Source organism: Macaca fascicularis, chromosome X (assembly GCF_037993035.2).
Source record: "Macaca fascicularis isolate 582-1 chromosome X, T2T-MFA8v1.1".
NCBI classification, from domain to species: domain Eukaryota; kingdom Metazoa; phylum Chordata; class Mammalia; order Primates; family Cercopithecidae; genus Macaca; species Macaca fascicularis.
This window is the reverse complement of record NC_088395.1, coordinates 27,382,400-27,402,160: the sequence shown is the minus strand read 5'-3', so window position 1 is coordinate 27,402,160 and position 19,761 is coordinate 27,382,400. Positions and strand designations below refer to the sequence as shown.

At 32.8% G+C, this 19,761-nt stretch overlaps 1 long non-coding RNA gene across 4 annotated transcripts in view; it reads left to right on the top strand.

The window, feature by feature from the left end:
* Positions 1-16,846: 16,846 nt before the first annotated feature.
* Positions 16,847-19,761, top strand: part of LOC123570946 (uncharacterized) — a 221,590-nt gene continuing 218,675 nt past the window's right edge. For all 4 annotated transcript variants that reach the window (XR_010584128.1, XR_012430356.1, XR_010584127.1 and 1 more), the window contains exons 1-2: positions 16,847-16,916; positions 17,025-17,111. This is a non-coding gene — a long non-coding RNA (uncharacterized lncRNA). The remainder of the gene's footprint in view (positions 16,917-17,024; positions 17,112-19,761) is intronic.

The window sequence follows — 19,761 nt, the reverse complement described above, 5'->3', positions numbered from 1 at the left end:
GTGAGGGTCTAACGTCATTGTTTCGTATGTTGCTAGGTAGTTGTCCCAGAACCATTTGTCAAAAAGTCTATTATTTCTCCATGTTGACATACCTGTTGGAAAATATTTGTCATTAACATTTTAATTTTGTTAACATGTAGCAGATTGACTATTGTTATTCTAAAACACATTAACAAATGAATATTACACAATTAATTGGTTTTAATTTTAAAATCAATAATAAAATATAGATATAATCTACATAAATAAAATACCTTGTAGGTACCCAGTAATTTTCGACTGTAAAAAAGTACTGAGAATAAAGTGGTTAAGAACTTCTAGTTTTGAAAAATGAGGTAGATTAAGAAAAAAAGAAAAAAATTTAAAAATTTAAAAATTTGCTGGTTCAGGTTATGGCAAAGGCAACCAAGTTCTGGAACCAGTAGCTGTAACAGTGACTTTCAAATTATGGCAGAGGAAGTATGATTTGAGAACTGACCGATGTTAGGAGCTGAAGCTTCCCCATTGGAGAGAAAGCTTCTTAATTCTGCATGTCTGGACTTGTCAAGGTCTAAAGCCTCCTTGGTGGCCCATTTCTGCTTTGTGGCTTTGAATTTCAGCATGTTTTGTATTTTTAGGCTTTGCCAATTATTCAATAATACATTGAATGCTGTGTGATTAATCTGTTTCCTCTTAAAATAGGTAGAGTAGATTCTATCATCTGGCAGAGAACTAGAAACAACATAAAAGCAACACCAAATTTCCAAAAAGAACCATAGAGATTCTAAAATCAAACAAAACTGGAAGAACATTACAGAAACCAAAAAATAAAAATAAAAAAGTACAGGAGAAGGCAAAATAAATAGGATACAGTAAGAAATTGTAACATTATTTTAATTGGAGTCCCAAAGGAGAAAAAAATAAATATTAGACCAAGAGAATTATTTGATTAGTCAACAGCAGATAACTTCAAAAAATCAATTTTTTATTTTTTATTTTTGAAAACAGATTGTTTTAAATATATAGAGTAAGGGTCTTGCTATGTTGACCAGACTGGTCTTGAACTACTGGGCTCAAGCAATCCTGCTGCCTCAGCGTACCAAAGTGCTAGGATTACAGGTGTGAACCACTGAGATGGGTGTAAAAATTAATTTTAAAAATTGGTAAGGAATCCCTACAAAGTCCAAATAACATAGATACATAGAAAGGAACATCAATTAAACAGAAACTTACTTCAAAAATCAATTTTTTATTTTAAAAAATAGATTAATTTTTTAAATATATAGAGTAAGGATCTTGCTATGTTGCCTTGGCTGGTCTTGAACTGCCGGGCTCAAGCAATCCTCCTGCCTTGGCCTACCAAAGTGCTAGGATTATAGGTGGGAGCCACTGAGCTGGGCCTAAAAATCAGTCCTAAAAATTGACAAGGAATCCCTACAAAGTACAAAAAGTATAGATACATAGAAAGGAACATCAATTACACAGAAACTTATTTGAACAGAAACAATGGAAATTTGAACACAGTGGAACGATACAGTCAATGTCCCCCATGTTTTTTGACAACAATGTTAGTTAGATTTTATTTTTAAATTTTAGCCGTTAAAATAGGTGTTTAAAAGTATTCTCCATTATGATTTTAATTAGTATTTTCCCAAATAATAATGATGTTTAGAATCCTTATACATTCATTGGCTTTTTAGACTCTTGTGTCAGGTGCTTTTTTCACTCCTTGTCCGTCTTAAATATTAGGTTTTCTTTTATTTGTTTATTGAGGAAAAATTACAGAGTACACAGTCTTCCCAAGCACACAATGAAAATTTATAAAAGATGGCCTGCCATATGATCATGAAGCAAATCTCAGCAAATCTCAAGGAAATGAAAACACATACAGCTTCTTCTCTTTATCAGTACACAACTGCCTTTGAAACCAATCTAAAAAGATAACTAAGCTCCTCATTGTGTTTGAAATAATATCAATTTAACATTGTTAAATGTTATGGAGAGAGCCATGGCAGAGTGGCTCACGCCTGTAATCCCAGTACTTTCAGAGGCCAAGGCAGGCGGATCACCTGAGGTCAAGAGCTTGAGACAAGCCTGGCCAACATGGCGAAACCCCATCTCTACTAAAAATACAAAAATTAGCTGGGCATAGTAGTGCATGCCTATAGTCCAAGCTACTCAGGAGACTGAGGCAGGAGAATCGCTTGAACCTAGGAGGCAGAGGGTGAGGTGAGCTGAGACTGCACCATTGCACTCCAACCTGGGCGACAGAGCGAGACTCCATCTCAAAGTAAATAAATAAATAAATAAAATTATCTGGAGGTCAAAAACATTATAAAGCACATTAGTAGTTCAATGATAATACGTTATACTTATAATAAAGATGATTATAAAATTGTAATGAAAATAGAACATTGCAAAACATACTAAACCCAAAACCCCAGAAGAAAGGAAATAATATGCAATAGGAGATACTCAGTAAAACCAAAATTGGGTGACCATCTTAGAGAGCTACTCAGAAAAGTAAAGAAATAAGACAGAATACCTATAAGCCATACAGATAGGAATATCCTTTCAAATCCAGGAGACCTCAGGAAAGATAATGAGATGATACTATGAATAACTCTGTAATAATGAATTGGGAAATTTAGATGAACTTGGCGTATTCCAAAAAGATACCCAAACTGACTGAATAGTTCTCAATTAAATAAATTGAAACAATATATTTCCCCAAGAAAACCTCAAGTAGAATTGACTTCATAGGAGAATTATAACAAACATTTGAGAAAAATGTAAAACTAAGAGTTTACACAAACTCTACCAGGAAACAGAAATAGTTGGAACGATCTCCACTACTAGGAGAAATAACGCTTTTCTGTAAGCAAAGGACATTCTTTCTTATCACTGTCCCATCTCATATAATCAGGGCTGGGTTTACCTCCATTTTTCTTGAAGGATTGCTTTACTATCAGTCTATTCTACAAGCGTGGCTTTGAAAATATTCTTCATTACCTTGTAGCAGCCCAAGGAAAGATAAATAAGGAACATATCAGAGAAATAAGGGAACGTTAAACTCTGTTTATGCTCTTCCTTAGCTCTTTTTCATTCCAGTCTGATTTTTTTTGTTAGCTGGATTTGCTATTGAGGGCATTTGTGCCATAGCTTTAAAGACTGTACATACATTCTGGTAATGGCAGGACAATACATATACATTGAAATATAAACTGATTTATTTTACACTCCCTAGTAAAAGTCAGCCAACAAAATTTTGAGACCACCTATAATTTACATAACTCCTTAAGTCTGTTTTGCTTTGAATATTTTTACAGAAGAGCTAGAAAAAATAAAATAACTTAATAATTAAGATGTTTATCACCAGGACTCCTATTGTAAGATCTAGTGGAAGTGTTTTGTCCTGTTTTTAAGCCATTGCAATTTAAGAAGTAAAATTTAATAATCAACGTAAAAATGATTTTCACAGTTATTTAAGGAAATAGTTGGAGCTAATAAGGGACTAACATGAAAAAATAGCTTGCTGTTTGTCACAATAACCACTGATAAAAACAGTGAGCTCTTCAAATACCTGCTGTTATTAATTCCACAAGTTCTGACAATAAAATCTTTATACTGATGAATAGTCATTGTTAATGAAAATGAAGATTACATAGTAACTTCAACAAGGGAACTATTCATATAATAGAAAAAAATGACTTCAATGTAATCAATAAACATCGGGGTTTAGGTAGGAGTTGGGGAATAGAGGCTCGTTTATAACAGTTAGTTATTTCACTTCTCAGGTCCCAGATGATGTTCCAGAATTTTGTGTACTGTTACTCTCAAGATTAAAACAAAAACAAGATAATAAGGATTAGGAAACTCACTCTATATATGTCTATGAAAATAGTGTATAGAAATATATATTTTTAAAAATATACAGGATAAATTAATTTTGGAATATGGTTTGAGTTTGGATTCATTTCACAATCGGATGAATGGAATCTTTTTAAGAAGCCTGTATAGAGAGTTATTCTATGATGTGATGTATAAAATTAGGAAATATGATATTTCAGTTGATGTTGACAATGAAGAGTATAAAAGCAATTCTTTCTCTAAGGACTTGCATAAGTGATATTGAATCAGTCACAGATTCGATCATTTTGTGATTCAATAAACCAGCTTTTTTTTTGTTAGTGTATTAATATAGACATCTGTTCTTCATGATTAAGATTCCACTGTCATCTATTTTGAAATAATAGTTTATGCATATTGTATATCAGGAGATCACAGGTTTTTGCTTTATTCTCAGTTTTATATTATTGTATTGATTCATATAAGCAAATTTTATAGACGGGGAAATCATATATGGAATAAAGCTATGCAGTGCCACTATTAATTGTGTATTCCAAATTGCTCTATATTTCACTTGTTTTTATTTGACTGTGTCATTGTATGGCTGACAACTTTATACTTTTTTTTAATTGACACATAATTTTACATATAGGGCACAATGTGATGTTTTGATACATGTATACATCATGTGATGATCAAATCAGGGCAATTAGCATATGTATCATGCTGAATATTTATTATTTAATTGTGGTGGGAATATTTGATATCCTTTCTTGTAACTATTTGAGATATATGCTTCCTTGTTTTTGAACGTTAGTTCAAACTGTAGTGAATATGCCCAAAGTGACAATGACTTGTTAAGAATCATAATATGCTTAATTTATAGTAAAGAATGCATTTTATTACTAGAGTCCTTGATCACACAGAATTAATTGAAATTTCATATTTAGCAAGTGAATTTTAAGTTGAAATCCATGAATACTGCTACTAGGAAATTTCTGTAACGTAGTAGTTACTTAATAAATATTAAATGTGTGAATCAATTACATAAAGTAAAACATTATCAGTGATTATGTCAGTTGCAATTGATAAAAAATATATTTCATATGGTATAATAGTTAATTCATAGCTGTCAAATAGCCATCCATGAATATGTATAACTTAATACTTAAAATTGAAATTTTATAAATAATTAAGAGTTGGTGTCCTATTTTCGCATTAAAATATACTTCTTGGAAAAAATTACTAATCATTTAATACTTTCCCAAAGTAATTGGCTATCCAAGAGTTTTAAAATGTAAACTTCAGCCACTTGACATTCAAGACCATACAGAAACCACGTCATAACTTCAGATTGAAAGACTCATAAGGATTTTGAAGAAAGAAATATTAATATATCACTTAATGTATAATTTGCAGGAGGTATGATGTTGTAAAGGTAGAAGGTTGCTTGATTAAGCACTCATTCCATGTTAAAAAGGGAGTTATTCTATTCCATGCGGAATAGAGCTGGCAATGGGTCAGCTGCTGGCAACTCAAGTGAGACTTCAATCCTATTACAAGTTCACTTTCGGATGTCAGCTCTGAGATATATCCCAGAACACCATTCATAAACTGGAATAACTCCAAGTAAAAATAACCCATTATGTCACAGAGCCTGATCATGCAACTTGCTTAGGAATAAACCCTAAAATCTTTTTATGAGTTCAAATAAGGGTATCTTATACCGTCCTGCAGTATGAAAATTTCAATACTATTTTTTCCAGGAGGCATCTATACATTTCCCATTGCAAGAAACAGGCCTTGGTTAGTATCATGCTTAGATCTATGATGATTCTTCCTTATAAAATGCAATTTTATACTGGCTCTTCCATTTTGATCCATACTGATCACTTATGAATGAACATTTCTGGGGATTGAAATAAAATAACGGCTTTATCACTTCGCAAGTGAAATTATGGTCATAGCAGGAGGTGGGAGTTCTAAAGATAATAATTCATACACAAATATTTCTTGCATAACTACTGTGTTCAGGCATTCTTTAAATATTGATTTTAGTATTCTTTTAATTTTAAAAAAATATGTCCTGGCACAGCGGATCATCCCTGTAATCCCAACATTTTGGGAGGCTGAGGCAGGAGAATTGCTTGAGGCCAGGATTTTGAGATCAGCCTAGGCAACATAGGGAGACTTGATCAAAAAAATATTAAAAAATTAGCTTGTAGTTCCAATTCAGAGCCCAGGAGTTTGAGGTTGCAGTGAGCTATGATAGTGCCACTGCATTCTAGCCTGGGTGACAGAGTGAGACCCTGTCTCGTTGTCTCTGTCTCTATCTCTCGCTCTCTCTTTACATATATGTATATAGATAGATACAGATAGATGCACACACATACACATACACACACACATACACACGCACACACACATATCTATATACGTATTTGAAATTCATTATGTGCCAGGGATTATTGTAGGGGCAATGAGTAAGATAAACTCAAATGCTGCCTTAACAGAGAAAAGGTTAAGTGGCAGAAGGGAAACTATTTAAAAAAGCAACATTTGATAACTGTTGTGACAGAGAAATAGGGATATTCCGGGACCACTTAACAAGAATACTCAGCTTGATCTGGAGGGGAAAGGGAAGGCTTTTCATAATAAAATGATACAGACACTAAACTTGAAAGATGTATAGGATAGTGTTCAAGGCAAATAAAACCACAATTTGAAGAATAAGAAGAAATACTGGGCATGGTAAATTCAAGTATTTATAAAATTTCTGATCATATATAAAGATGTGAGAACAAACTTTATGAAAAGTACATGAATATTACATTCTGTGGATTTACTTTATTTATATACCATATGTATGAGGAACACTGCTTATCTGCTAGTTTGGGATTGGCATAGCTTAGTACGTGCTATTTGCTAATACAGGAAAAAATATGTTCTTTCTTTTGTATTACTAGATGAAGTAATGGTCAATTAAATAATTATATATATATGCATACACATATGTATATATATATGTATTTATTTATCAAGTTAAAATATCAGTATTAAACAATTAGAATTTTTTGCCCCTTTGGCCATATTCTTCTTTAGTAAAATACATGATTTATTATTTTATAGTCAGATTATATAGTTAAAGTCTTGTGATAAAGGTTATAAATAATATTTGCAGTTATTTCCAGTCTCTTTTGCTCCTCAGAGATTATTAAGGAAACTTGGAAGATAGCTTAAAAGAAATCTAGAAGCATAGTTGTTCCCTAAATTTATAAAATATGTGTGCATTTATTCATACTTATAATAAATACCCTAGCTAAGTCTCAAGTAATGTGGGATCAAATGGATTTAACTCCTACTCCTCTTCCTTTTTTCTTTTTTCAAGAGTATTTTCACTCCTTCATTAGATATGGTAACATTAAATTTAAAATAACAAAATGTAACCAATTATTTTTCAGATTATTGTAAATTAGGTAGATGCATCAAGGTAATAGTATAACATAGTATAGCTGAGCAAGATAGATGACATAGTGCATTTTATTAGCCAGTATACAAACAGGGTTTGCTGAATATTCTTTCCTATTGAAAGCTTAAAACTTTCTCAAAGAGAATAGATTTCCAGTGCAACAGTGGCTTGTACACCGATAATTTATGCAAGATCTAAATTATGTAATGCTTTTATCTAGGCAATAATATATGCACCTTTTCTAAAGAAACCATTATATCATATGGTATTCGCACTTTATATGACTTACAAATATAAGAAGAGAAGAGTATATACATCAGCCAAAATCTCTTCATCAGGGCACAATGATTTTAATAAAAGTTTGTTCTTTCAGTCTGTTGCTTACTTGCTTGTTTTTTGTAGCTAGAGTTGGTTCTCCTGACCACAGCTACACTTTACACATCATCTTCTTCCAAGATGAGGCTATGGCAAATTTTCTCGCATGGTAGAATCAAGGGTGGTCCTACTGTCTCAGCATGTAAAAATTAATGTGACATTTTTTTTTACTGGGGTGGCATATATTTATTCAATAAATTTTCAATTCAAATATTTTCATTGTATTTTAACTTCAAATGTTATTCTTGCTACAAATAGGATGAGACAAAGATTATTGTCTCTTAATTACTTGATCTATGCATAATACATCTTAATACTTGTAGAAGTGGTTTTAATCAGCTATTTGTAATTCCAAAGATTAAAGGAAAATTTGACCCATAATTAAAGAGTGTCTCTTTTTTCATTTAGATCTCTAAAGTCTTAAGTCTTAAGTACTGTCTATAAGTCAGTGAACTAAAGGGTCAAAATCTCGCTCTGCTGTCACCCAAGCTGGAGTGTAGTAGCATGATCTCAGCTCGCTGCAACCTCCGCCTTCCAGGTCCAAGCCTGCCTCAGCCTCCCTAGTAGCTGGGATTACAGCCACCCACCACCACACCTGGCTAATTTTTGCATTTTTAGTAGAGATGAGGTTTCACCATATTAGCCAGGCTGGTCTTGAACTCCTGACCTTGTGATCTGCCTGCCTCAGCCTCCCAAAGTGCTGGGATTACAAGCATCAGCCACTGCACCTGGCCAATGGTCAAAATCTTAAAACATGGGCTCCCAGTTGAAAGGGTTGCTTTATTTTCACCGACTGTGGAAAAGAAAGGCCCAGTTCCATTTCCACAGTCTCAGGCTTATGTCAAAGAATACGTTTTTTAACATCTTATTTAATAATTTGGTCAAGAACAGTAGACAACAGACAATGAGATTTCATTAATTTGTTTTTATTTATTAATTTACTCAATGCATACTTATTATTTGGTTAGTTTACCAAAAGTCATTTTTTTTTTTTTTTTTTTTTAGAACAGGAATAAAGTCTCTGTCCTCTATGAGCTCTGGGTATAGTATCATTGCAAACTGATTCTTAACAGAATCATTATTTTATCCACAGTGAAGCCTGCATTTATTTAGAGATCAACAAATTTTAGTCTAGCGTCTAGCTTGTTTTCTGTGGCCAATATTTGGATCACAGTTTGGACTTTATTATTCATTCCTTAAATTACTAAAATTTATCAGAGTCCTGTTGTGTGCTCTGTATTATTGGAATACAGAGAAGAAAAACTTGTTACTACCTTTCACAAATGTTTAGAAAGTACAAAAAAATTCAGAAATATCTATCTCCACACACATATGTACACATATTCATATGCACACATATATGTATATAGTAAATTCTCCTATGATAAACATGTGTAACAGTAGGTTAGGAACCCACTGATTTGGCTGTTAAATCAGAAGTTTCAGGAAAAGTGCCAAGAGGAGAGAAAATTTTGGTTTTAAATCGTAAAGTGTGTAGCAATTATCCAGCTGGAAATGTGGTTGAGGACATTCCGATTAAGGATAATTTTATGTAGAGACCTAAAAAATCAGAGAACTTTAACATCTTGTAGTATTGCTAGAAAGAAGAGTGCTTTGGCCACGTGGTGGAAGATAAGAGTGCAGATGTAAGGAAAGGCAGATCATGAGAAACTTTGTGTGACATACCACCAGATTTCCTTTGAAGAGTTTTAAGAGCGAAGGAGGGCCAGGCGCAGTGACGGTAATCTCAGCACCTTGCAAGGCCGAGGTAGGTGGATCACTTGAGACCAGGAGTTCGAGACCAGCCTGGACAACATAGCAAAAACCCATCTCTACTAAAAATACAAAAAAATAATAATAATAATTAATTGGGCATGGTGGGCGCCTGTAGTCCCAGCTACTTGGGAGGCTGAGGCAGGTTAATCACATGAACTTAGGAGGCGGAGGTTGCAGTGAGCCGAGATTGTGCCACTGCACTGCAGCCTGGGGGATAGAGTGAGACTCTGTCTCAAAAAAAAAAAAAAAAAAAAAAAGGAGGTGGGGAAATGCTTTTTATTGTTAAGTAGATGATGATTGGTAAGTGGTAATATTGATGACAGGGGACGGTTAGAAAAAGCATTATCATAATTTTGGAAAGTTATGAGGGCTTCAATAACTCAAAGGGGATACCAAGATGTGGATAGTTCTGAAAAGTGTCAAAGAGTATGATGTGACGGAATTTTGTAACTGTTGTCCTCAATTCCCCTGCCTGTATCTGCAACATCCCACTTTATACCTGCACCCAATAGCTAAACATGTCTGGTAAAAAGACCCAGGGATGACTAATCTCAAATTAAATATTTCAGAAAACCCTTATATGTACTCTAGGCTACTAAGCAATCCTACTTTATTTCTTAAATCAAGTCACTGATCTATTGTCCACGACTATGAGACAACGATTTCTTATTTAATGTAGCAGAGTGTACTGATGCCCTGCCACATATCCCGTAGGCCCACCTGAGTTCACCAGTGGCAGTGGAAGACAGATTCTAGCATGCTGAAAGCATTCCCCTTCTAGTGCTAGTATATCACTTCTCTGTCTCAAGGCTTTCTCCAACACCATGGGGGCTTGCTCTGTCATAAGGAGGTACAAACTGGACACATGGGGAAGTTAATAAACTTCACTTGGAGCAAGGGATCCTGAATCAATGTGAGATGACAATTGGTAGATGAGCTCCTCAGCATTTGGATCCTCTGGTGGGATGATTCTGAGGTGAGTTCCATATGGTCTCTCAGAGGTTCTGCAGTGTGAGTACTGGGCTCATTCCAGTAGCCCAAAGTTGTCACTTTCCATTAATGTACCCTTTATCGGTAGTAGTACGCTAATTTGAAGAGACTTGGAAGAAAAATACGTGCCGTAGGCCTACATGTGCAAAAGCCCAATCAAAATAGCCCTACTAATAGAATTCATACAAAAGAAATAAAGCAAAGTATATGTTTATTTTAAAAATATTTGAATTTACTGGTGAAATTACTGTAACCACTGACTGAGTTCTATGAGATGGAAGGCATAGCAACATATATTTGTCACTCTTTTCCCACTTCCTCCCTTGTACTTCTTGGGATCAACTCCCAAATACACCATCTGCAACCAAGTCCTTTTTCTCAGAATCTTCTTTTAAGGAAATTAACAGAGCTGTATTGTCATTCTTCATGCCTCAAACATCCTCTCTCACCAAGAACTAACTGGTTATCTCATTCCAACTTCACAAAAAAAGTTATCAAAATCATACCTTCAGTACTATACATATACACCAACCTACATGCTTTTGAAGCCAAGTGCTCTGTTTTTGTTTTGTTTTGTTTTGTTTTCTATTATGAGGGATGAATTCTTCCCTCTAACACCAGCTCCTCCATTTAACCAGTCAAACTCATTCTCCATCATCTGCTTAAGGACTTTGCTTTTGCAATTATCTCCTACTTTTTCCATAAACTGATGATGGTATGATTTATTTGTAATTCTCCATATTACCATTCCAATTAAAACATTAGAGATACTTTTCATTTAGGGGGAGAAAAACAAACCCTTCCTTGAGTTTGCATTGTTTTTAGTTAAGTGCTTCTATCTTCTCCTCCACTTAATAGAAAACTTCTCCAGAATGTTATCTGTGCTTTCTCTCTACGCTTCCTCACTTCCATGCACTCTAGAATACACTCCTATTAGACTTAGCTTCTCACTATGCAACTGAAATCACCTTTATTAAAGGTACCTAATGACTTATACATTACCAAAGTCAACAGAGAATTGTAAGTCTTCATCGCATTCAAACCTTCAGTAACATCTGACTTACTTAATCACTCTTTTTTCTTCTTCTTCATAGCACTAACTAGTGTTTAATATTTTATTGGTAAATATTGGTAAATATTTATTTGTTTTCTCTTCTTGCACTAGAAGGTAAGCTCCATGAGGTCAAAACTATGTGGTTTATAATTTTCCATTTCATCCCTAGTGCTTAGGACGGTGTCTGGAATCATTATTGAATAAATTGCTGAACGAATGAGTAAATCTATACAATGTGAATGGTGTAGAAAGCTGTAAGATTTCCAACTTTAGTTACTTCATGATATTGAAAAACCCACCTTGTTATCTTAGATTGTCATTAAAATCAGATGTAGGAAAATGATGCTTCCCTAATCCTTAACCAAACTAAAGTTCTTTAAATATTCAACAAAATATCAGATATTTTACAGAATCTAAAACTGAAAAAGGAAAAGTCATTTTTTAAAACTTTTAAATAATGTTTGATTTTCCTGATGCAGTAGACATTAATTTGAAAGCTAATGTGCATTCATAGCTAATTGAAAACTGATAAAGGGGAGCATAACATTAAGGACAATTTATCATCATCATCATTATCATCATCCTTTTTAGTTCAAGCTGGAAAGAGTAACTTGTATCACAGGCCAACATATGTAAAAGCCCAATTACAAAAAGCTGATTAATAGCATTTCTACAAGAGAAATAAAGCAAAACATATTTATTTTAGAAATGTATTTAAATTTACTTTCTGAACTACTTTAGCGACTGATTGATTTCTATAAGATTCAAGGAATACTGGCATAGATGTATTTGCTAAGCTCCTAAAATAACTACTCAACAAGTATGAATTTTTTTAAAGTTAGTGAAAAGGATAAACTGTTAACTTATATGGAATGTTCATAATTTGAAGTAAACAGGCATTTGGAAGTCCGCCAAAGTCCCTAGCTATAATTTGAAGAAAACCAAGAGGCAAGAAAGCAAATGCATCTCTTATCAAGTCTTGACAAAATTTGTCTCCTAATTTTCATTTTTCTCAATCAGCTGCTAACGGCATTCATTTTCATCTACTTGATTAGATGCTGTAGTGACTGATTACTGGATTTAATAGTTCTTTTTAATGAAACATTGTTATTTGCTTTACTATGATTACCTTAAAATACCATATTTCACCCATTATTTTTTCTTTCTTGGCCCAGATTGCTGGTTTCTTTATTTATTTCCAACTTCTCCATATATTCCAGCTCCAACCTCCAAACCCTTGATTTCTGCCGAAGCATTCTGGTTGCCAGAACGATCTCATTCAGCATTCCCTTGCCACTCACTTAAGCTTACGTCAAGTCCAGCTTGGGCCATAAAACCTTCCATTAATTTCTAGGAAGTAATAAATATCTACCTTTCTTAAAGCAGTTCATAAGCCTCGCTACTCCTTATTATCTTTTGAATTTAAAAATGGTGAAAAGTTATGTTATTTCTTCTTCATACCAAGATTTTTCTATTAAAACAGTAATACTGACTCACAGCTTTTACAGTATTAGTGGGTTCTGTAGAGTCCTGTAATGTGAATAGGATTAGTATCATTTCCTTTTTCAGGAGAAGAAAATACAGGTCTTGAGAGTATAGAACAAAAGCCATTTATTTACTACTAATAAGTCCTTCCAGATAACTGTTTCTAAGTGATGATTTTCTGTGAATCATTGAAATGATTATTTTGACACAAGAGGGCTTTCTATCATATGATATTACTGTTTTTAATTGTTATACATTGTTTCTTTTTAAAAAAAATCTCATCTAAATAGTGTTAAACATTTACATATTGATGGCATTTTCTTTCTAATTATAAAAATTATATCCTGAATAAATTTGAGTCTTATTGTGAGTTTGTTTTTTATTTTTTGTTTGTTTGTTTTTTGTTTTTTTAAGACGGAGCTTCGCTCTTGTTGCCCTGGCTGAAGTGCAATGGCACGATCTCGTCTCACCACAACCTCAACCTCCCAGGTTCAAGCAATTCTCCTACCTCAGCCACTGGAGTAGCTGGGATTACAGGCATGCGCTACCACGCCCGGCTAATTTTGTAATTTTAGTAGAGACGGACTAAAAACTGGTCTCGAACTCCCGAGCTCAGGTGATCTGCCCGCCTCGGACTCCCAAAGTGCTGGGATTACAGGCCTGAGCCACCGCGCCCGGCCCTTATTGTGAATTTTATATTCCACGGCTTTGTGGTCTCCAGTGAAACTTCAAATATAATACCTACGCCTTCTTTCTGAATTGAACTCTGTGACTGATATTTGTACAGCAAATATCATTTTGTACAACATGCGAAGGACTGTTAGCTGTAGAATGAAAAATTCTACATTGTCTTTAATATAATAGAAATACTTTTAAGTAATGACTTATAGGGATTAAGACTCATTTATAGATTGTTTTTCTTCCCACTGTCAAATTTGATTCTCATAGCAATGCTGCTTGGTGGGTATGAAGCTATCCATGTTTTAAACATGAAGGACTGAGGTTCTGAAAGGTTAGATAACTTGCCTAAGGTCACAGAGTAGGCATGGAAATATGAAAAATAAAAACCAAATTTCTCACCCATAGACCCAGTGTTCTTTCTGTCACATAAATAACTTTGACTTTTTGGAAGGGATTTCTATGTTAGCTAATTCCACATCTTTAGCTTTTTCAATGAGTAATGTAGACCCAGATGAGACAGATGTCTTGCTTTTTCTCTCTCCCAATCTCTCCATATATTAACATAAATCGTTTGAAAGCTTGTTTTTTTTTTTTTTTTAATTCTGCATGTTATTTCTTAATGTTTATCAGGTTTTTGTGTGAAATTTTATATATTGTGTATTTTTCTTGTCTCAATAATCTTAAATCTTATTTCAATCCTTTCTCTTCCAGTTTCCCTTCTTCATCATCATTCTCCTCCTCCTTTTCTCTTCCTTCTCCTTCTTCCTCTTCCTCTGTACATCATAATACTCTCTGTTATTGGAATCTGAGTTAATTTTTGGTTGCTACCTGAATCATAAACTGTGAATCTGTTACTCTCAGTAAATCTATTAATCTTGAATTGTTTTTAAAACTAGTTTTGATTTAGGAGAAAATATTACTATGCCTAAAAAAGACACCTGTAATATTTTGCTTTAATAAATAAAAGTTTTCATCAAAGCATAGCAAGTAGACAAAAAAGTACATAAAATGGTTACAGTTGATTAATTTTCACAAAATAAAAACACACATGCGTCTAGCATGCAGAAGAAATTTAACATTATTAGAAATGATGGGATTTGAATTCCATCAGCTTGAATCAGTGACTGTAAAATATGTTGAATCTATAATCCATAAAATTCTCATACCATTCCAGTTGTTTATGTATTCATTAATACCTCTCAACAATTTTCTATAGATTGCTGTGTACAGATCTTGCACATCTTTTATTAAACATATACTTTGAAATTTGATGTTCTTTGATGCCACTTTGAAGGGTATATTTTTTAGTGATGTAATTTTAAAAATTGCTTGTGATATCTAGAATTACACTTGATGTTTTTCTTGAGCTTATATCCAGTAGTCATCTTGCTAAATTTAGTAATTAATTCTAATATACTAGCTATAGATTTCTTTTGGATAGTATAAATAAAGAATCTTGCAACCTGTAAATAATAGCAGTGTCTTTGTTGTGTTCTTTTTCTTGCATTATTGCGCTGCCTAGGGCCTCCATAAAATGTTGAGTAAAACTGGTGATAGTAGAAATCTTTGTCTTGTTCCTGATCTCAAGGGGAGAAGTTTTCAATATTTCACCACTAGTTGTGATATTTACTTCAGTTTTCTGAGTTTTTTAAAAAATTATAAATGTGCAGTAAATTTTTTCCAGTGGCATTTCTGCATATTTTGGGATAATCATATGATATAATTCCTTTGTTCTGTTGACTTTATTTGATTTACAAATGATATAAAACATGAATTTATTCTTGGATGAAGAATAATTTGTTCATGTGTATTACAGTAAATGTATCTTGGATTCAGTTTGTTAGGCACACTTTTTTCTTCTTATTTTTCCTTTGGTGATGAAAGACAAACCTTTGATTTTCTTTTCCTATACCATCTTGTCAGTTTGGTATAAAATTCGCATGGATCTCATTAAACATTTTTTGGGGAATATTTTTACCGTTTCTATTTTCTAGAGAATTTTGTGCAAGATTGGTGTTGTTTCTTTCTCAATTATATGAAAATGTTCACAACTTCGTGTACTAGCGTATAAAATTCATTTACAGGAAGGTTTCTCATTACAGACACGATTTATTTAATAAATACATTGCTATCCAGATTTCCTAAGTTTTCTTGTTTTGTTGTGTTTTCCTTTAAATTTTGTCGTTTTCTCTCATTTCAAATTTATTGGATACAATTGCTTGTAATTTTATGTCTATGTTTCTAGAATGTGTATTGAAGACCGTTTTACTCCTTGTATGAATACTGTGTGCCTCCTCTTTTTGTCTATATCAGTCTTGCTAAGTGTTTATCAATTTTACTAACAATTTTAAAAGAGGCAACTTTTGGTTTTGTTGATATTCTCTTTGTACTTTTTAAAGTATCATTAGATTTTGATTTTAATGATTTTTAAAATTTCTTCATTTTACATTACCATTTTGCCACATTCTTGTGATGAATAATCAGGGCCTACATTTTCCAGAATTTTCTCCTTTGCATTTAATGGGGTAACTTTTCTTTAGATGTGTGTTGAGGTGCATCTCGCACATTTGAAAACAGATTTAACAATGTATAATTGACATACAATAAACTGCTCAACTTTAAAATGTGCAATGTGATACAATTTGTCATATGCGTATATTCATGAAATTATCAACACGATCCAATACAATGAAAGTAACTGTTACCTTCCAAATCTTTACTATGAAATTGTGTAATCACCCCTCCTGACTTTTTAAATTCAGTATTATTATTAATATACTTTGTTTTAAAGTTGATCATCCTGTCATTTTTTCCTGTTTTTCTTATCTCTTTTGTTTTTCCCTTTCTTCTTTTGCACCTACTTTTGTGTTTATTGAATGTTTCTTATTATTCCATTTAAATTCCTCTTTTGGATTTTTATCTGTGGCACTTTGAAAACACATCCACATATTCTTTGATACATCTTCCTTTAAAGGATTGCGTTTATGGCCCCTACCTGGATTTTGGACCAAGCTTAGTGATGCTTTTGTAACCAATACACTGCAACAGTTGCGATACTACATAAATTCCCAGGCTGAAATTCCAACCAACTGACATTACTGTTCCCCACCAGCAGAGGGCGCCCACCTTGGCCCTGCATCACAGTGCTCTTCTGGCATTCTAGACGTTCTCGGTTTCCATCGCAAGCCACTTCCCTCCGCCTGTAGAACTTCCGGCAGCAACTGAAATTACGGGTAGCCCAGTGCCAAATTGTCGCAGGTGGGATTATGTGGACACGTCTTATTTTATTCCCACTTTGGAAAGGAAAATGTTGCTACATTTAGAATTCTATTGACTTTTTTTTTTTTTTTTTTTTTTGTCTTTCAGCCTTGAAAATATTCTGCTTCGGTTTTTCGGGCACTCCACAGATTCTGTTGCGAAGGCAGCCATCTTTAGTTCACCTTTCCTAGAGAGGTAATGTATCTTTAATTCTTACGGAATTATGGAATTTTGAATTCATCTTACCTAGAGAGGTAATATATCTTTAATTCTTATGGAATTATGGAATTTTGATTTTGTACTCTACACTAATGTACTGTATATTTTATATAGATGCCTAATATATACCTTACTAATAAAATACATTAAGGTTTCAATACCCATTTTCAATAGCAATTCAATCCAAATTTTTCTATATGGGTAAATAAAAAGGATAATTTATTTGATTGACAACAATAAAGCAAAGCAAAAGACAAAAAAGTACACATGAAAAATAACAAAAGCCAAACTTTTTTATTTCTCATTAAAACATTAAAATATCTGTATAGATTAACTATATACATATTAAAACAATTTAGCACAGTCACAAGCAAAGTATCTAAATTAATTGTTGTAATTGTTGATGTGATACTACTGTTGAACAGGATGAGAAATTGTATAGTAACAAACTCTTGATAAAAAATCAAGAAATGACAGTTGTGTTACCTACCGCAAATATTTTATGTCTACTATAATTACAAAATAGACAATAACATTCTTGGGAAAACATGTTCTATTGGTGAAATGATTTACGTAGGATGCATATCAGAACTAATTCAGGAACAAAGAATATATAGGATATAGGTGAAAGTAACGAGTTTATGCTTTTTAACAAATAGTGTTATTAAAATGCATATATGATAAACACAATAATAACTTTTTTGGCTATTATAATAATCTTTAATACTAAGCAGAAATTAAACAATAAAATGTCATTTTTATATCCAATGATACCAGATTTTGAAGGGAGTATAAAATAGTGCTATTTTGGAAATTAATTTCTTTTTTAACAGTATTTTAATCTGTCTACTCTTTTCCACAGCAATTGCCCTTTTATGATTATATCTGACAGGACTTCTCAGTGTGCATATAAGTATGGATACAAAAAGGCAGAACAGCTATTTTTAATAGAGTAAACTGTGTTCATACAATAAATGCTATGCAGATTTTATACTCAGGCAGATACTTGATAATTACAGAAGATATCTCCAAGACATATTGCTAATAAAACAGCAAGCAGATTATAATTTGTTCATGTTTTCACAGGTACATAAATGTATTATTCATGTAAATATATATTGTTATGCATGTTTGTTAAGTTACACACTTCACTGTTAATCTTGATTACTTCTGTGAAAAGATACATATCTGCTTTTTTTCAAAATTTTACACTGAGAGGACATCTTATTTGTAACTAATAAAGGAAAAAAAACCAGTCACATGACAGTATATTATTACTAATGATTATTTTGGAGGACCTGTTTTTGTTTTTAATATATTATAGTACATGTAAGTAGTTATGCTTAAATCCATAATTAAAACAAAGTTATAAAGGAGAGACGTAATGAAAAAAGTAAATAAAATTTTTGTGGAGAAATAATTTAATTTAGTTGTGAACCATTTAGAAGAAGCTGACCTCTAACTAGTGAAATCATTAAACTAAAGGCCATAATAAAAGTTGTAAAAAAAAGATCTTTTATTGTCCCACTAGGAGTAAATGTCCATTGTAAGCTAGAGTTTGTTTAATATTCGTGGGGCCCTGTTGCTATGATATCAGAAAAAAATGACAACAATAGGGTTAAAATCCTCTCAATTTTGATCTGAACACTATATGGAAAAATACTTTAAAACTATAACCTTGTTATGTAGGGTTTTCATGGCATTTCTCATAAAGTGTTTAGTGAGAATTACTATTCTCAGAAAAATGTGTTGAGCTTTAACTATATGGAATCCAGCAGTCTTGCTAAATGCTGTTATTAATTCTAATGTATTACCTATAGACTGCTTTTAGATACTCTGGTACATAAACATAAAATCTATAAATAAGGATGGGTTGATTTCTTCCTTTCCAATCGTCATGCATTTTTTAACATTTCCCTGCGTTATTGACCTGGTTATGAACTCCATGAAGAGCTGGATAGAAATGGTAACAGTAGGAATTCATGTCTCAATCCCGATCTCAGGATGAGGTTTTGATTATTACATCACTTAATATGATATTTCCCATAGTTTTCTGAGTCATTTTTTAATAATCATAACTGGATGGTAAATTTGCCAAATGGTTTCTCTATATTTGTTGTTACAGTGACATGATTTTGGTCCTTTGTTAAGGAGATTATATTTCAGTACGTTAAAGCAATAGTAATTCAATATTGTGTTAAGCTCAGTTTGTTCATGGGGTATTATAATTGCAAGTGTTTTTGGATTCCATTTGTCAAACATAATGATTTTTTGTCTTATTTTGTCAGGATCCATATCAACCATTGACTGTCCTTTATTATAATATCTTCATCAGTTTAGTGTAACATTTATAGGGATTTCACTCAACATTTTGTGGAAAGTATTTATTATGTGAAAGAGGTTGTGCATGATTAGTATTATTTTTTTCTGAAATTTATGGAAAGGTTTACAAAACCGGGTGTTAAACTGTGGATTTTCATTATGAACTGACTTTAATACATATAGGATAAATGAGATTTTCCTTAATTTCTTGCTTTTTAAACCTGTATTTTTCTGGAATTTTGTCTTTTTTATAACTTCAAATACTATATAAGCATCTGGAACATCTGTAATGATGATTCACACT